Raw genomic sequence first — 16,545 nt, 5'->3', positions numbered from 1 at the left:
ATTAATGTGAATGTACCTATGATTCCAACCCAGGCTGACTCAGTATGCCATTGGAAGCATCTAACATAAACCTGAAAAAGAAAAACCACGGGAACCATGAAAAGTCTATGGGGTGTTTTGTTTTGTCTTACTCATCTTCAGGCACATTCTGAGATAAGTTCCAAACAACAAGGACCTTCTTTACATGAAAATCACTCAAAGCATTAGAAGATTCAGTGGAGTGGGGCAGGCCTAACCTACTAGAAACAGAATTAGACATGTTCTTTAAACACACACACACACACACACGCACACAACAACCTGTAATTGGCAATCAGATCTAAATTTTTTATCTAAATTCTAAGACCATTACTTATTATCTCAACAACTTTTATTCTAAATAAATTTTATTTTAAATTTTATTTTAAATTTTATCCCAGTTCTATGAAATTCTATTTCCTCATGGCAATAATACATGTCTATCACAGGGCCGGGCCCAGATATCTGGGTCATTGCAGAAATGGGGGAGACACAGGATAATTGAGTAGAAGTTTCACAGAGGAGGTTGAGGGCTCAAAAACAAAAAAACAAAAAAACTTAGAAAAAAAACATGTCTAAGGGTTCAAGTTCTTCATAATGAAATTAAGACTCATGCTGTGGGCTGAATTTTATCCTCCCAAATTAATATGTTGAAGTTCTTATCCCCAGGACTTCAGAAGGGGACTGTATTTGGATATAACTTCTCTAAAGAAGTAAAATGAGGTCATCAGGGTGGGCCTTAATCCAATATGACTGGTGTTCTTATACAAAGAGGAGGTTAGGAAACAAACAGGCCAAATGGGGAGACCATGTGAGGACACTGGAGGAAGACAGCCATCCATAAATTATGGAGAGAAACCTGACAAAACAAAACAAAACTGCCAACACCTTGATTGCAGACTCCTATGCTCCAGAATTGAAAGAAAAAAATTTCTGTTGTTTAAGGCTCCCAGTCTATGGTACCCCGTCTATGGCAGTCCTAGAAAACTCATACAACTAGTTGTCTATTTGCTGAGAATGCTTTATGAGATCAGAAAGAAGAAAGGTTGGGGCACCTGGGTGGCTCAGTCCAAGCATCTGCCTTCAGCTCACATCATGATCCCAGGGGGGGGCCTTGAATCGAGCCCTGCGTTGGGCTCCCTGCTCAGCAGGGAGTCTATTTCTCCCTCTCCCTCTGCTCCTCCCCCTGCTCGTGCTCTCTCTCTCTCAAATAAATAAATAACATCTAAAAAAAAAAAAAAAAGAAGAAAGGTTAAGATGACTTAGCTCCCCTCCAACTCTGAGATCCTATTAAAATTTGTTATATGCCTGTTAATATCTTTCAGCTCAAATTTTCTAGGATCCCATTGACTTTCTTTCATTCCCAGTTCCCTCTATTTCCTCAATATTATTGATTATCTGTATACTAAACAGATAAATCCATGGACTAATTTTCCAGTTACTCTGCAACTACAACCTGTGTTATCTATCATCTATGTACTAATCTTGACTTCTGCATTAGACTGCCGATTCTTTGAGACAGAGGCCATTATACTTATTTTGCCTTTCCTAAAGGACTGAATAAAATACACAACATAAGCTCACTAGTCCATTTCTCAATAATTAATCAAATCAAAATTAACATGATGTGTCCATAATGACTGCAGTGTCATTCTCTTTCTGGGGGCCTTAAAACTGCAGTATTTAGGACAAGCAGGCTCAAGAATCCTGACATGAGTGCACCAAAGAGATGGTTAAAGAATACTTACCTCAGTTTCCTTATTTGCAAAACAGGAAGCCATGAACATGAATATAAAAAAGAGTAAATCTTTAGAGGGAATTGAAAAATCTAACATACACATTTTACTACCGAGGCTGGTCACCCGCTTTATTTTATTCCACTTAGCTTTAATTTTTCTCTTCCCTTATTCTAGATTTGTCCCCATTCTTCCTGCTTTTGTACCTTTTTACTTCCTCATCTTTTCCTGATCTAAAGGAATAAAGATGGAAAAATGGGATAAGTAAAAAAATAGACTGTTTTCACATTAAATTTTCTAATATTTGTACCAGCATATAGATAAGTCCTGCTATAAACACATTAAAACCTTTGTAGGGACTTTTATAATTATTCAATTAAAATAATATGTACTATATCTCAACTATGTGCAAAATCAGAGTCCCATTTGCAAGGGAGTATAAGCACTCATAATGGAGTAAAGATTGAATAAAGAAAGGAAATATCCACTAGAAGAACCACAAAAAGGAAAAAGAAAAGAAAAACCTTGAATCTATTTCGTTAGAAAAACTTTCAAAAAGTTAATATTTTGCCATGATTCTGGCTATATCACAAAGCATAAAAATGATTTCTCTCTCTGTTTACCAATGTTTGGTCTTGAACTTAAAAAAAAAATTCCTATTTATAAATTTGCTCCCAAAATTATTACTCGGTTGTTTAGAAAATCTTGAAAATGTTGGATGTACTAAAGGAAAGGTGAAATCAGATGCACGTTAGGCTAAGCAACTTAAAATATTTTCCAAACATTTTCTGGTTCTATAAAATCTAAATTTATTTTCTCAGAAATCATCAAATGTTTGTTTATGTTGAAAAAACATGAAACCATTTTCCAATTTCTTTCATGCAATTTGTACTGCTTTTTAAGAATTACTTTTTATACCAAAAGACTCAATTTCCTTACTGAAACTAATAAGTTTTTCTTTAACAGAGCTAGAAGAAATTTAAAAACCTAATAAGTATGGGTGTTAATTTTAACTTGGTTTGAAATTTATGACATTATTTTTGGAAAGAGAGTAAAAATCTGCATAATTTCTCCAAAGATCCTTATTCCCCCATGCAAAAAGTAATTCTAGGTGAGTGTCATTCAAATCAATGTATTCCAAAAATGTAATAGAGAAAAAATACCATTACATAACTGTGAAAATATCATCTTCTCACCTGATAGGTCAGTTTCATCCATAACCCAAAGGGAATCCATTTAGAGGAAAAAATAAGTCTTTTACATACATACGTAAACTCCTTATTCTCAGAAACCTTAAGTGCAGATAATAATAACAAAACCACTTGTATAGTAATTATAAATTTTTCTTTATACATCTATAAATGACTTATGTAGTCATAATTAATTTACTCATTCATAAAATATATGTTGAGAAAATTCTATGTGTCAAGCACCATTCTAGGCTTTTAAACCATAGTGTTGACAAGAAAGACAAAGTTTCGCTCTTACACAGTTGACATTCCAGTGGGAGGCAGAAGATCATAAATAAGGTAATTTCATAAGAAAATAAAACTGGTGATGGAGTACATAATGATAGTGGAAGGAAGCATATTAAGGCAGTCAGAAAGCTTTCTTGTAATGAGGAGGTGATGGCTGAGCTGAGATGTGAGAAGCCAGCCATGAAAAGATTCAAAGGCACAATTCCTGAAGGAAGGAACAAGTATGAAAGGCACTCAGAAATTATTTTGGAGTGTGCCTGTGGTGGATTAAATTCGTAGACAATTTTCCATTGCAATGTGGCATCTGTTCTCCCTCCCCTTGCATCTGGACATTCTTGCAATTGCTTTGACCAAAGAGTGTGTTAAAAGTGAGGCTGTGCCAGCTCCGGGCTAGCTTCTTGGAGAGAAGGCAGCTTCCACCTGGTCTCTTAGAGCCTTTTGCAGACATGTAACCTCTAATAAACCTCCTGGAGAGAACATAGGGAGAAGGACCCGTGACTACAAGGAGAAGTAGATGGAGAGAGGCCCTGCTGAGTGCAGCCTTCCTGCTGCCCATTCTGGGCTCCAGACATGTGAGAGAGGCTATTTGTGATCTTCCCAGGCCAGTGGCCAACTGAATATACCATGGACAGCAGAAGAATCATCCAGCCAAACTCTACTGGAATTCCTGACCCATACACTTGCGAGGAATGGTAAGATGGCTGTTGTTCGAAGCCACTAAATTTTGGAGAAGTTTGTTATGCAGTAAGGGGTAACTGGAACATTTCCTAGAGCAGAAAAAAGACCAATATGGTAGATGCATGATGAAGCAAGGAGACTGTGATCTGGAATGGGGCCAGACGTTTTATTCTGGGTGCACATGAATGACAAGATGGGGGAGAGAGTATGATTCTGGCCTAATATATATCTTTGAAAACACAGCCCTGCTACCTTTCAGAAAAAAGATTTTAGAGAGGTAAGAAGGAAGAACAGTTTTCAGAAAAGTATTGTAATCACGGGATTATATCACTTAATTCTCAGAACACTTGAGCTAGCAACTTGTACTGTCTTTATTTTACAAATAAACATACTGAGAAATACAAAGAGTAAATCATTTGCCCAGGGTTGCACAGATAATAAAAGGTGGAAGTATGATTGAAAGCTAGGCCGATTCCAAAGCATTCAGCTTAATTGGTTCCCTAAGCCAGAGGTTGTCAAAGAGTGGCCCCTTGACCAGCAGTATCAGCCTTTATTACCTGGAAATTTGTTATAAATGCAAATTCCTGGGCCCCATCTGGATCTATCAAATCAGAAACTCTGAGAGTGGGCCCCATGACTCTGTGTTTTAACAAATGCTCCAGGTAAGTCTGATGCAAGGTCAGAAACTCCCACTGTGCTACAAAAAAAAAAAAAAAAAAAGGAAGAGGGCTCAGAATTGAGCTGCAAGTTAACTTCTGCATTTGATGTCTGGCCCAGAGCAAGGAACCAGCCCAGGAGAATGAAGAGGAGCAGTCAGTGGAGTAGAAAGGAACCCAGGAGACTGTGGTGTCAGCCAAGACAGAATATCTCAGAATATCTCGTTACCCTAAAAGTGGGTATTTTTGTGGATTGGTGAAGAAAGCCTGGTTGGAATAAAATAAAGAATAGAAAGGCAAGAAAGGGGAACAAAAGCACAATCTTTTTGAGAAGTTTTTTTTCCTATGAAGTATAGAGATATGGGATGATACAAGAATTTGAAATAAGTGGTTTTTTTTACATAATAGATATTAAGGCATTTTTATATGTCTTTAGAAACCATCCAATATAGGGAGCAATTGAAGTTGAAAAAGAGAACAAGAAACGATAATTGCATGAGCCAAATTCTTGAGTAGCCAAAAGTAGAGTGTTTGTCCTCAGGTAGGATCACAGGCTTTTCTTATCCTAACAGGAGGTGAATCAAGTATCTCAGAATTAATGCAGGTTAGTCTGAAGATATGGTGATGAGATGAGGTGGGTCTTATCAGTGTTTACAACTTAGCAGTGATCTAAGACATATGGTCTAAGGTCAAATGTTAGAGTTGGGAGCAGTGTGAAGAAGAGAAAGTGTAGAATAACTTTCTTAGAGTGTGGGAACAGAAATTTAGTAGAAGAATGAAGGACTGCTAGCCAGTGTTGGAGACCGTCTAGGATTTGAGGTTATTAATTTCATGTGAGACCACTGAGAAGAGTTATTTTCTCCAGCGAGTTGGGTCCAGGGCTGGTGATTTTCTGGGTGAATATAGTAAAGTAAGACAGGAGAAAGACCATTTATGAGAAAGTGATTACAGTGATGGACATGGAATCAAGGACTTCAATGTAAGGAAGAAATTGAACTATAAAAAGGATGCTATGCAGTGAAAAAGAGAGTCAAGGGGGCGAGTTCCTGGAGGGGTGAGAAATTGTGGGTGTAGGAGTTACTGGAATAAGTGAGCCGGATGCAGAGGAGGTAGTGGTTGGAGACTCAGATTCCTAAAACTGAGAGTTTGGAGTTTACATAGTCATTATTGATTCAGAGTTACAGGAAAGACTGTAGGAGTGGGTGACTGGTGTGGTTGGTGGCTGGAGTGAAGGAAGTCAAGTGTGGAACAACCAAGATACCAGGTAGACCATAAAGGAGGTAGCCAACAGCAAGAATGATGACATGAGTAGTGATAAAAAAAATCAATGAGTCAAGTACGCAAGTATGTGTCTTCATGTGTAAATATAAAACATGCGTTTTATCTCTCCTTCCAGAATGTAAAGTTCTTGAAGACAAGGTCCGTGTGTAGTTAATTTGGTCTTGCCTGTTGTGCTGAGTATAAGGTGTTATATTAGGATATGATACTCTAATATGACTTAGATAAGGGAATCAATTGCTAACAACGTAAGAAAACTAGTCAGCACGATAGAAAGGTTTAAAAATAACATTTATTTAAACCCTGATAAGCGTAAGAAACTACTAATTTCCTACATATACAATTCTTACTACAGTCTTATAAGAACACAACTCTAGTTTGTTTTTGTTCTGCCTATGACTAAGCTCAAGAATAACACAAAAACGTAGCCTTCGGCTCAGGTCATGATCCTAGTGTCCTGGGATCGAGTCCTGCATGGGGCTCCCTGCTCAGCGGGGAGTCTGCTTCTCCCTCTCCCTCTGCTGCGCGCTCTCCCTCTCTCTCAAATAAAGAAATAAAATCTTAAAAAAAAAAAAAAGAACTGCTATAGTTTCCAAACTTCCAGTAAGGTGAAATTCCATTAAGTTTAGTTGTTTTTAGGGTACCCATGTATGTCAGTTTTCCTGATTAAGTATTTGTCCCAGGTTGGTTGGTTTGTTTTAACCAGGTAAGACTATTAACAATTTACATTAAAATTAGCTTGATTGGGTTAGATGGTATTCCACCTGGTAGTTCTAACTTCCGCCAAGGTATCCCTTAACGAGTTGTGTGTCAGACACACGTGAAGCCCACAGAGATCTTAAACACTGCCAGAATCTACCATCTTTCTTTTTTCAACTATTTCCTGAGGTGAGGAATGAATAGGTCACTTTTCCAGGACATCTTACAGGGTGCTTACCGATGGAATTTTCGAGCGGTGCGCAGGAAAGGCCATGGACTAGTCACTCCTCATCTTCGAGAAGCACGGGAGGAACTCTGAAGTCAGCATGCCAGCTAGGTGTGCCATGCCATGGCTGGCGCTTCCGCCTTCAAGATGCATCAGTTCCTTAGGCCACCAGTAGGTGAGGTCAGTGGAAAATATTTAGCGTCATCAGAGGGTGGAGATACAAACAACATATGCAAGAAATCAAGGCTAAGCCCGGCCATGGGACACAGACAGAATAATCTGAATGCAATTGCTGCTTCGTGGTCATTTATTGTATGACGCAATCTGAAACTATTTATTTGGCTGTAATGCTTTGTTTATGACTTTTTAATAAACTTCTTCCACAACAGTGAGGTCAGCAAAAGGAAGGTACATTTGAAATAAAAAAATGTAGAGCTACTATTTCTCAAGAAAGTTTATAATAAATGTGTACCATACATAAGATGTTCTTTGACTGTCACTATCCACCATAAAGGCCATGACAGTATTACTTCAGCAAACCAAAAGATACACATACACTGAAGGAGCATTGTTATCTTTTTATTTTATTTTTAAGATTTTATTTATTTATTTGAGAGAGAGAGAGAACCCACAAGCAGGGGGAGAGAGGGAGAATCAGGCTTCCCGCTGAGCAGGGAGCCCGATGCAGGGCTCGATCCCAGGACCCCGGGATCATGACCTGAGCTGAAGGCAGACTGAACCACCCAGGCGCCCCATGGTTATCTTTTTAAATGTTAGTTGTTGTTGTTGTTTTAATAACTGTGCCAAAAGATAGTATGTGTAGTTGTAGAAGATATGTTCATCCATTTCTCTAGAAGCATGACCTGTTCCTTCAGATCAAATGGATTATTCTTCTAAATTAATTATGTTCATTTTTGCATTTTAGATTCCAAGTTTGTTCATTTGTTTTTAACATACAGAAAATTGAAACAACTGCTGTTAATGTGTCAGTTCCATTAGCAGAGGGAAAACCTTTACAGATAGATAAATCATGAGAGGTTTAAAAAATGATTAGTGTCATCATGGAGTAAAAGCAATGTACTTGAAAATTCATTCTATTAAAGGTAAACTCTCTGATATTATTATAAAAGCTGTTGTAGGGGCACCTGGGTGGCTCAGTCGTTAAGCGTCTGCCTTTGGCTCAGGTCATGATCCCAGGGTCCTGGGATCGAGCCCCGCATCGGGCTCCCTGCTCAGCGGGAAGCCTGCTTCTCCCTCTCCCACTCCCCCTGCTTGTGTTCCCTCTCTCTCTGTGTCTCTCTCTGTCAAATAAATAAAATCTTAAAAAAAAAAAAAAGCTGTTGTAAATTAATTTAAAAAGATTAACACAGAAGATAAATTATTTGGGTTTTGTGGTAATACAAATATTAATTTTGTTGGAGCAGAGCATAATGGCATAAAAAATACTCTCTTACTAAAAAACAAAAACGCAGAAATACACCTAGAATTGATTGCAACACAGTCATAATTCACAATTGTCCTCAAACAAGATTCTGTCAGTCTAAACACAAACTGTAGTTGTTAAAATTTATATAAATATATATAATTTTATATTTTATGTATATAAAATTTTATATAAAATATATATAAAAATTTATTCATTTTTATATATTTCACAGAGTAATTGTACCTCAAAATTTTGTTACAAAGCAGATATTGAATACAAAAAAAATTTTTTTCTTCAGCCTGGTAAAAAGCACTTTTACTTTCTGTTACCCACTGTTGTTACTAACTGATGTTAGATTTAAAAATGTTTGGAACTTTGAAGAATTATTCTATAAACCGATGTATTCTACAATTCAAATGAAACATTTTGCCAATGAGTCCTTTATATTTCTATTGCACTGTGTTCAAAATTACTTAGAAATCTTTCATCAAATCATTCAACAGATGGAGTACCAAAACAAATAGAATTTAAAGATTTTAATCAATTGCACTTATTGAAAACCAATTGCACTTAATGAAAATTGTAATTGGGAAGATATCAAAATTTCTCCTTATAAAAGCACAGAAGGAACTGAATCAAGTAAATGATGACAACTCAAAAGTGCACAAAATTTACTTCGAAATTTTATAATTTCTCTTTGGAATATCTTTATATGGGAGAAATCTTTTGATATAGTTCCTATATTTAACTGGATATATGTATATTCTTATGATTTTGCAGCATCTAAATTTGGCAGAAAATCAAAAGGATTACAAACAGAAACATGCATTTTGATTATTTTTATTTAAAAATATTTATTTAGGAAATTAAAGTTTAAAATAAAAACCAGTATCTGTGAAAATATTTGGGTTGAAATATTTACACATTTCAATTAAAAAATAGAAATGAGGATATTCTGTATTTAACAAGAATTTGCTGTGAAACTTTCCAGGTAACTTAGCATCTGTAGAGAAAATATTTTCTTAATTAAGAAGATTATGCAGAGAAAAGTCTAATGTAAAAAACTTTTCAGGTTTATTAACTACGAAATGTTAACTTCAAGCAAGATTTCATGCAATGTCATGAAAAAAAGTATTGCAATAGCAAATATACTCACTGGAAAAATACCAGTGGCATGGTATTAGAGATAGATAGATATGGATTAAAATAAAACTGATTTTGAATATGGCATAGGAATAGCTTATTCTACATATACTATTTTTAAAATTAAAATAAGCAATATGAAGAATTGTTTTACATTGCTTTTATGTACTGTTATTTTTTTAAAGAATATTGATTTTTAACATAGTTTTTGAAAAAGACAGATCAACTAATATAATAACAATTTGATAGTAGATGAATACATATATATGTAGTTAGTCAATCTCAAAAACTAATATATTTTTAATTATTTTAGCATCCCTCTCAAAAATGCTCTGATTTGGGGGCCCCTGGGTGGCTCAGTCGTTAAGCGTCTGCCTTCAGCTCAGGTCATGATCCCAGGGTCCTGGGATCCAGCCCCGCGTCGGGCTCCCTGCTCAGTGGGAAGCCTGCTTCTCCCTCTCCCACTCCCCATACTTGTGTTCCCTCTCTCACTGTGTGTTTCTCTTTGTCAAATAAATAAATAAAATCTTTAAAAAAAAATGCTCTGGTTTTATGACAAATTATATAACTGCCATAGTCAGAGCTTTTTGGTTTTTGTTTTTAGAATTATTCTATTACTTTATTTTATTCATTATGAATTATTGAGCAATGTTCTGGAATTCAAATAAACGAATGTCTACTATAGGTGTTTTGTACTGGAGCCTCAGAAAATTTTAGAGCTGAGATATTAGAGATTGTGTAGTCCAGACTCCACATTTGATGGCTAGAAAGCCAAAACCTGAGGAGCTAAATGCTAGGCCCAAGTACAGTATGCCACTAATCAGTAGCGGAATTGGGCCTGGAATCCCCCTCTCCTATCAGTCAATCAATGTTCCTTTCATTACACCATGCTTTAGATGCCAGCTTCCTATTCAAGTAATCCTACAAAGTGCTGGTCTTTTCCAAAAAATGAATTATGTTTTGCTATTATGTTCTTTGTTGGGTTTAATTTGTGTTCTTTGTTGGCTATAATTTGCAAATTTACAAGTCAAAATTACATGTTTCCACCAACTTATTTCTTCCTAAGAATGTTTCCATATACTGCCCAGATAAAAACAATTGAATATGTAGTTTTCTGGATTTATTTGTATATTTTTGGTTTGGATCATCCCAAATTTTTTTCATAACTTTACAATGACCTGAAAACAATAATTTAAGGTCTTGATATCCCATTTGTGGTTTAAATGCTGACAGTAGTTCTTATGTATCTGAAGACTGCTATTATGATGCAATTTCCTTTTTACAAAGCTTAAAAAAATAACCAACCCACACTTTTATTGATTTATAGAGGATGAAATCATATTTGTATTTTAAGAGAAAAATAACCACCACGTTAAAAAGCAAGTTGTCTTCAGTTGCATTATATCCTCAATAGTTGTAGATGGAGACTCATAAATCAATATACTCTCATTTCTTGCTGGAAAAATCTATTTGAGATATTTCTGAATTTCTCTCCCACATTATGAGAAAAAAACACACTAGCATGCTTTGTGATTTACGGAAGGGAACTGACACTTTCTAGGTATTCTTTCACTGACTGTTTGACACTTTTCATTTTGATGAGAAAAAATAAAATGTCAATATGTATATGTTAACTTCTTGTTTTAGCTCTCATACTATAAACAAGTGTCCTTGTCACAGTCTATTTAGTGCCATGTTTTTCATCCTTTTGTGCTATTACATAGGAATTTCGCTGTTTAAAATGGACACCAGGGGGCGCCTGGGTGGCTCAGTGGGTTAGGCATCGGACTCTTGATTTCAGCTCAGGTCATGATTTCAGGTTTGTGAGATCAAGCTCCGTGCTCAGCAGGCAGTCTGCTTGAGATTCCCTCCCTCTCCCTCTGCCCATCTCGCACTCTCTCAAATAAATAAATAAAATCTTTTTAAAAAATGGACTCCAAGAGTAGTGCAGAAGTGCTATCTAGTGTTCTCAAATGCAGAAAGCCTGGGATGTACCTTATGGAGAAAATGTATATGTGTTGGGAAAACCTCAGGCTGTTGGCTCTGAATTCAATGTTAATGAACGAATAATATATATTAAATAAGATATCTAGATATAAAGACACATAAAACAAGGTTATCTATTGATCAGTTGACAAAAATGTAACCAGAAGCCCATGGGAACCTAACCCTGAATTTTGCCCAGGAGCAATGGTTTAGTATTCACTAAATCAGTGTCCACAGCAATTTTATAGAACGTAACTCCTGAGAATGAGGAAAACTGAATACACATATGTATGGAACAAAACTTCAAACTTAGCAGATGAATCTCAGGAGACATTATGTATGATACAATTCTTGTCTAACTGGTCTGACTAAACTCTTTACCTTTAGGGTTCCATTCAAGCTGTTCTGAGCTCATTACTGGAAATAGAGAATAAATAGTCATTTTCTTCTCTTTATCCTTTCACCTCTAGGTTCTTAAGAATCCAAGCAAAGAACTTGCCATAAATGCACCCCCAAGGACCTAAGCCCCATCTAGTCCCATCTTATTTCCCTGTCCAAGGTGAAGAAGGTCAGAGGATGGCCCCAAGAATACTCTTCCCACTCAGGGGAGACTACCAGGCAGATTCTTCAAGGTCCAGGAACCCCACACACCCACAACACAGTCAAGGACACATAAAATCCTCTCTAGACTTCAAAAAAGAGAATATAATCTCAGCACACTTTGTTTTCAAATAGAAAGCATACTTCCCCAAATTTAAATAGTAAGATGTCAGCTCCAACCCAACGCAAAGGTTTAAGAAAAAAATTGCTAAAGGCAAAGTAGTGTTTTTGTTGGTGCTTTTCCAAGGGGAAGATGTTGTCAATCATTTGTAGAAACCATATTAGAGTTCATCTGAATGAAGTGAAATTCAATAAAAATATAGAAATGATGTTTTCCCAACATTTCAAGAGCCAGCTTTAGAAAAACATTTTAATTCTCAATCAGGTTAAGATTGTAGTTTTAAAAACACCCACGGCTTTGGATTTTTCAGAGAGATTAGTCAACAATACACTATTTAATGAAAACATGTTTTTATCTTGACCTATCTCTGTCTTTACGGTACTAGATGAACTGTCTAGCAGAGATTAACTTCTCCCACATAGTGTCATTGGGTTAACAAAATATGCAATTAAGTACAAGCTTATATTGTCTGTGAAGACACTGGATCAATTACATTCCAACTAGAATATGTATGTTTCTACCCTGATGTTGGAATATTCTAATATAAAAATTTGAGAACACAGAAACTTTTTAAACTTTTTATTAAAATAAAAAGGTAGATGCACACATACTGAAAAACAGTATTATTACAAAAAGAATGATTAATTAGAATTGCTACATCTCACTCTTCTGCATAAATTCCCACTGCACTAGGAATAAAATCTATATCATCTGCCATGGCCCACAGGCATACCTAACTGTCTCTGACTACCTCTCCAACCATACTTCTGCCTCTCTTCTTCTCCAACCACCTCAGCCACATTGTCCTACTTTACGTTCCTTGAACAACCAACTTTGTCTCCACCTTGGAGTCTGCACTTACTCTTCACTCTCCCTGGAATGCCAACCCCATGTCCTCACACTACTAATATAGTCTTATCTTTCAGCTCCAAATGCAAAAATCACCTCCTTATTGACTACCCATTTTAAATTAAACCCAAGATCCTTAAACTCTCCATTACAATACCCCATTTTTTATTCTTCATAACCTTAAATCTATCTAAGGTCACCCTCCAGGGGCACCTGGGTGGTACAGTCAGCTGAGCATCCAATTCTTGGCTTTGGCTCAGGTCATGATCTCAGGGTTGTGAGATTGAGCCCCGCATCCAGCTCCATGCTGTGCTGCTTGACTGTGTAAATCACAGTCTACTTGAGATTCTCTCTCCCTCCGTCTCTCTCTCCTGCTCTCTCTCTCTCTAAAATAAATAAATAAATCTTTAAAAAAATAAATAAAATCACCTTCCATTTATTGGTTCACATGTATTTTGCTCTCTACTCCCCTGGTATGTAAATTAGTGTAGTATTCATCTTATTCTACACTATTTCCCTAGCTCCTAGAAATCTGCCTAGAACATAGTAGAACTCATCAAATATCTGCTGGAAAGAATAAACTATTCATACCATTTAAATGCAAAATTTAGGCTCCCAGAGATCAGAGATAATTACATCTAGATGGCAGCATAAACTGTTAAAAAATCTTTAAAATTATTGTGTTTATCTGGTTCCTGTGTCTATACAATGTGTAAAAGAGATTTGTTTAGGTTTTTCTTGGATTTTATTCTCATCAGATTTCCAATACCAGCCAGGCCTACCATGAAGCTTTGCAAGAACTTCTAGGGGCAGAAAAAACAGCACAGCCTACCTAAAAAGGTTGGAAACATGCTTCCTGAATCATCTGTAGACATATGCATGGTCAGGTGTAGGAGGCCTCATGTCTAGAGAACATTGTTAAATACCGCAAGAGATTAAACTAAAAGTAATGGCAAAAATCCCAACTCCTACTATTGTCAAAGGAACAAAGAGAATTATAAGTATGTTAGTAAAAGAAAAGATAAGGATGAGCGAAGTTATTTCTCATCTACACTTAAATCTATGTCTCCAATTATAATCTGACCAGCATTGCATTTCAACCCATGTCTAAAGAAATCTAAAGAACATTTTGTCTAAGATACCTTAGGACCACGCAGTCTTCCACGTGTCTAGAGTAGGATTCATCTCTCTTCTCCACAAAATGATCCCTTTCATAGACCCCAAAACGTGCAATCACCTTTGTGTTTTCCTCTCTCTGTGCCACGTGTTCTCCCATGTACCAAACCTACCCAGCCTTTCTCTTGGAAATGTCTTTTGGCTCTAGTCCTTATCTCTGTCTCAGAGCCCCCGCCTGGCCTAGATCCATGTCATCTCACATCAAAACTGTGCATTCATCCTCTCCTGAGATGGGCTGATGGCCCCAAAGCTCAATTTCAAACTCTGATTGAGGTTTGGAATATGGCCTTCCTATTGAACTCTATCATCGCCTTTACCCTCAGAATTATTTCTCTGTGGAAATGGCTTAGGGCAATAATCTGATTGGAAAGAGGGGCTACAGGACTTGTTCTGAGGCTTCATGTATATAATATTTTGAACAAGGCAGGGCAAAATATCCTTTATCCAAATCAAAGAGTAGGTTGAAGGGCTGATGTAAATTATGGAGGTGACAGGGACTTAAACCTCACCAAACCCATCTCTTGTTGTCACTGATACTTAGGACCCAATCTGCCCTATTTATATATGTACTGACTATGGTTCTTATTTGTGCAGAGGAAAGTATGGCGTGTTGAGAGCATAAAGGTCTTTAGGTTACGGGACTGCCAGATCTCCTAACTCTGAATTCCTAGTTCTTGTCACTACACTGCATGGTCTCATTCAAGTGTAGACACAAGGAGGCATGATGACATGTCTCCCTGTATTGTTTCTAAAATAAAATTAACCTGGTTACTAATCCACTTAGAGTATGAATAAATTATATTTTTAAAAAGTCATTGTTTTTAATTAATAAACACTACCCAAGAAAATAAAACTTTTATTAAATTTCATAATCGATGGAAAAAGGTATCTGCAGACTTGCTCAAAAACTAGTTCTGGTACGCCTGGGTGGCTCAGTCGGTTAAGCATCTGCCTTCGGCTCAGTTATGATCCCAGGGTCCTGGGATCGAGCCCCACATTGGGCTCCCTGCTCAGTGGGGAGCCTGCTTCTCCCTCTGCCTCTTCTCCTCCCCCTGCTCATGCTCTCTCTCTCTCAAATAAATAGATAAAATCTTTAAAAAAATGCTAGTTCTTATTTCATTTGTTGAGGAATCTTGATACTTTAAGAAAAATACTACTGCCAAATTCAAATATATTTTTAATTCCTCAGCAACAAAAGTTTGAACTTCAATGAATGCATACATTTTAAATAAAAGTACAAGACTTCGTTAACAGTGGTAACAAAGTATCTGTAACAATTGTCCCTGTGATACACTAGTTCAGCTGGCAAAAGTCTAGCTGATTAGGCTGACATTCAAGCTCACCGCATGTGAGGTAGTTGGTTCCAGTCTGCTTCATGGCCACAAATTACATACCTAACTCTGATCTACCAATTCAAGTGTATGACTTTGGTTGTGAGGATGGCCAAATCACAGGATGCAGCCATCTGTAGCAACATCACTACTGGGGGGGAAAAAATCGCCTTAAACTCTATGTCTTACTGATGAGGGATCAATAGTGTCATTGATGCGTAAATGAAGAGGCCTTTTAATGCACTCTGTGAATCTACCCTCAATGCACACTAATTTTATAAAGAGGAAAGATGAACATGTTTTTCAAGGCCCAAATATATAGACACCCCCCCCAGAAAAATATATATATATATATAAACTTTTCATTCTACCACTACCCTATTACACCTCATTGTTCATCTCCAGGTGCACTTACTCAGTTACAGATTGGCTTCTGTCAGGGAGGCTAATCAGAGAATAGGACAACACGTGCATTTTCAAGGTGCTGCCTCTTGGTAGCCCTCCTTCAGAGCTATCTTCCGGGAACATGCTTTTTCTGAAAAGCAGAAACGGTGAAAGCAAAGATGAAGTTGGTTGAGCCTCACATGCATATTCCATCACACCACCTGATCTTCTCTTTATGCTTCTTAGTTTCATTTTTCCTTGGCTTGTCTACCAGTCAAAGATCTCTCTATGTCACTAATATTGCCATGAAGATGTCACACACTAGCTGCTGGTAACTACAAGGCTTGGCTGTCTGGTGGCACTTGGGTTAGGGTATTCTTTCCAGGAATTCTAAGCTTACCCAACTCTCATGCTATGACTTTGTCCCTATGTTAACAAATTCTAACACCATAGTTTGTGCTCCTATAGGTTGTTTAAAGCAACTGGCCACAAGCTCAACATATGTCTTCATATGTGTGCAAATAAACTTCCACATAAATTGATATATGTGTTTTATTTAATACAAAGGACAAGTGTGAGAAGGAATGTGGTATACGGGAAACAAGGCCAGTGTTCTAGAAGGCCCTTACTCAGCTAGGACCTGGATGAAATGATACAGTGTGAACAGTCCTGTGCCTGGAATTCTGAGGCATGGATTTTACAAGAGCATCATGGGCTTTGGCTGCTCTCTACTGGATGGAAAATAAATCTGGCTATTTTC

At 36.9% G+C, this 16,545-nt stretch overlaps 1 long non-coding RNA gene across 1 annotated transcript in view; it reads right to left on the bottom strand.

Annotated features, from left to right (window-relative positions):
- Positions 1-1,591: 1,591 nt before the first annotated feature.
- LOC145723033 (uncharacterized) overlaps positions 1,592-16,545 on the bottom strand; it is a 15,985-nt gene continuing 1,031 nt past the window's right edge. Inside the window, exons 2-4 of the long non-coding RNA XR_014147750.1 lie at positions 15,817-15,936; positions 6,782-6,928; positions 1,592-1,987 (exon numbers count right to left, since the gene is read on the bottom strand). This is a non-coding gene — a long non-coding RNA (uncharacterized LOC145723033). The remainder of the gene's footprint in view (positions 1,988-6,781; positions 6,929-15,816; positions 15,937-16,545) is intronic.

The sequence above is a fragment of the Leptonychotes weddellii genome, chromosome 8 (assembly GCF_054177405.1).
Source record: "Leptonychotes weddellii isolate Sample4059 chromosome 8, ASM5417740v2, whole genome shotgun sequence".
NCBI lineage: Eukaryota > Metazoa > Chordata > Mammalia > Carnivora > Phocidae > Leptonychotes > Leptonychotes weddellii.
Note: the sequence above shows the minus strand (reverse complement) of the source record. Positions and strands in the feature narration are given on the sequence as shown.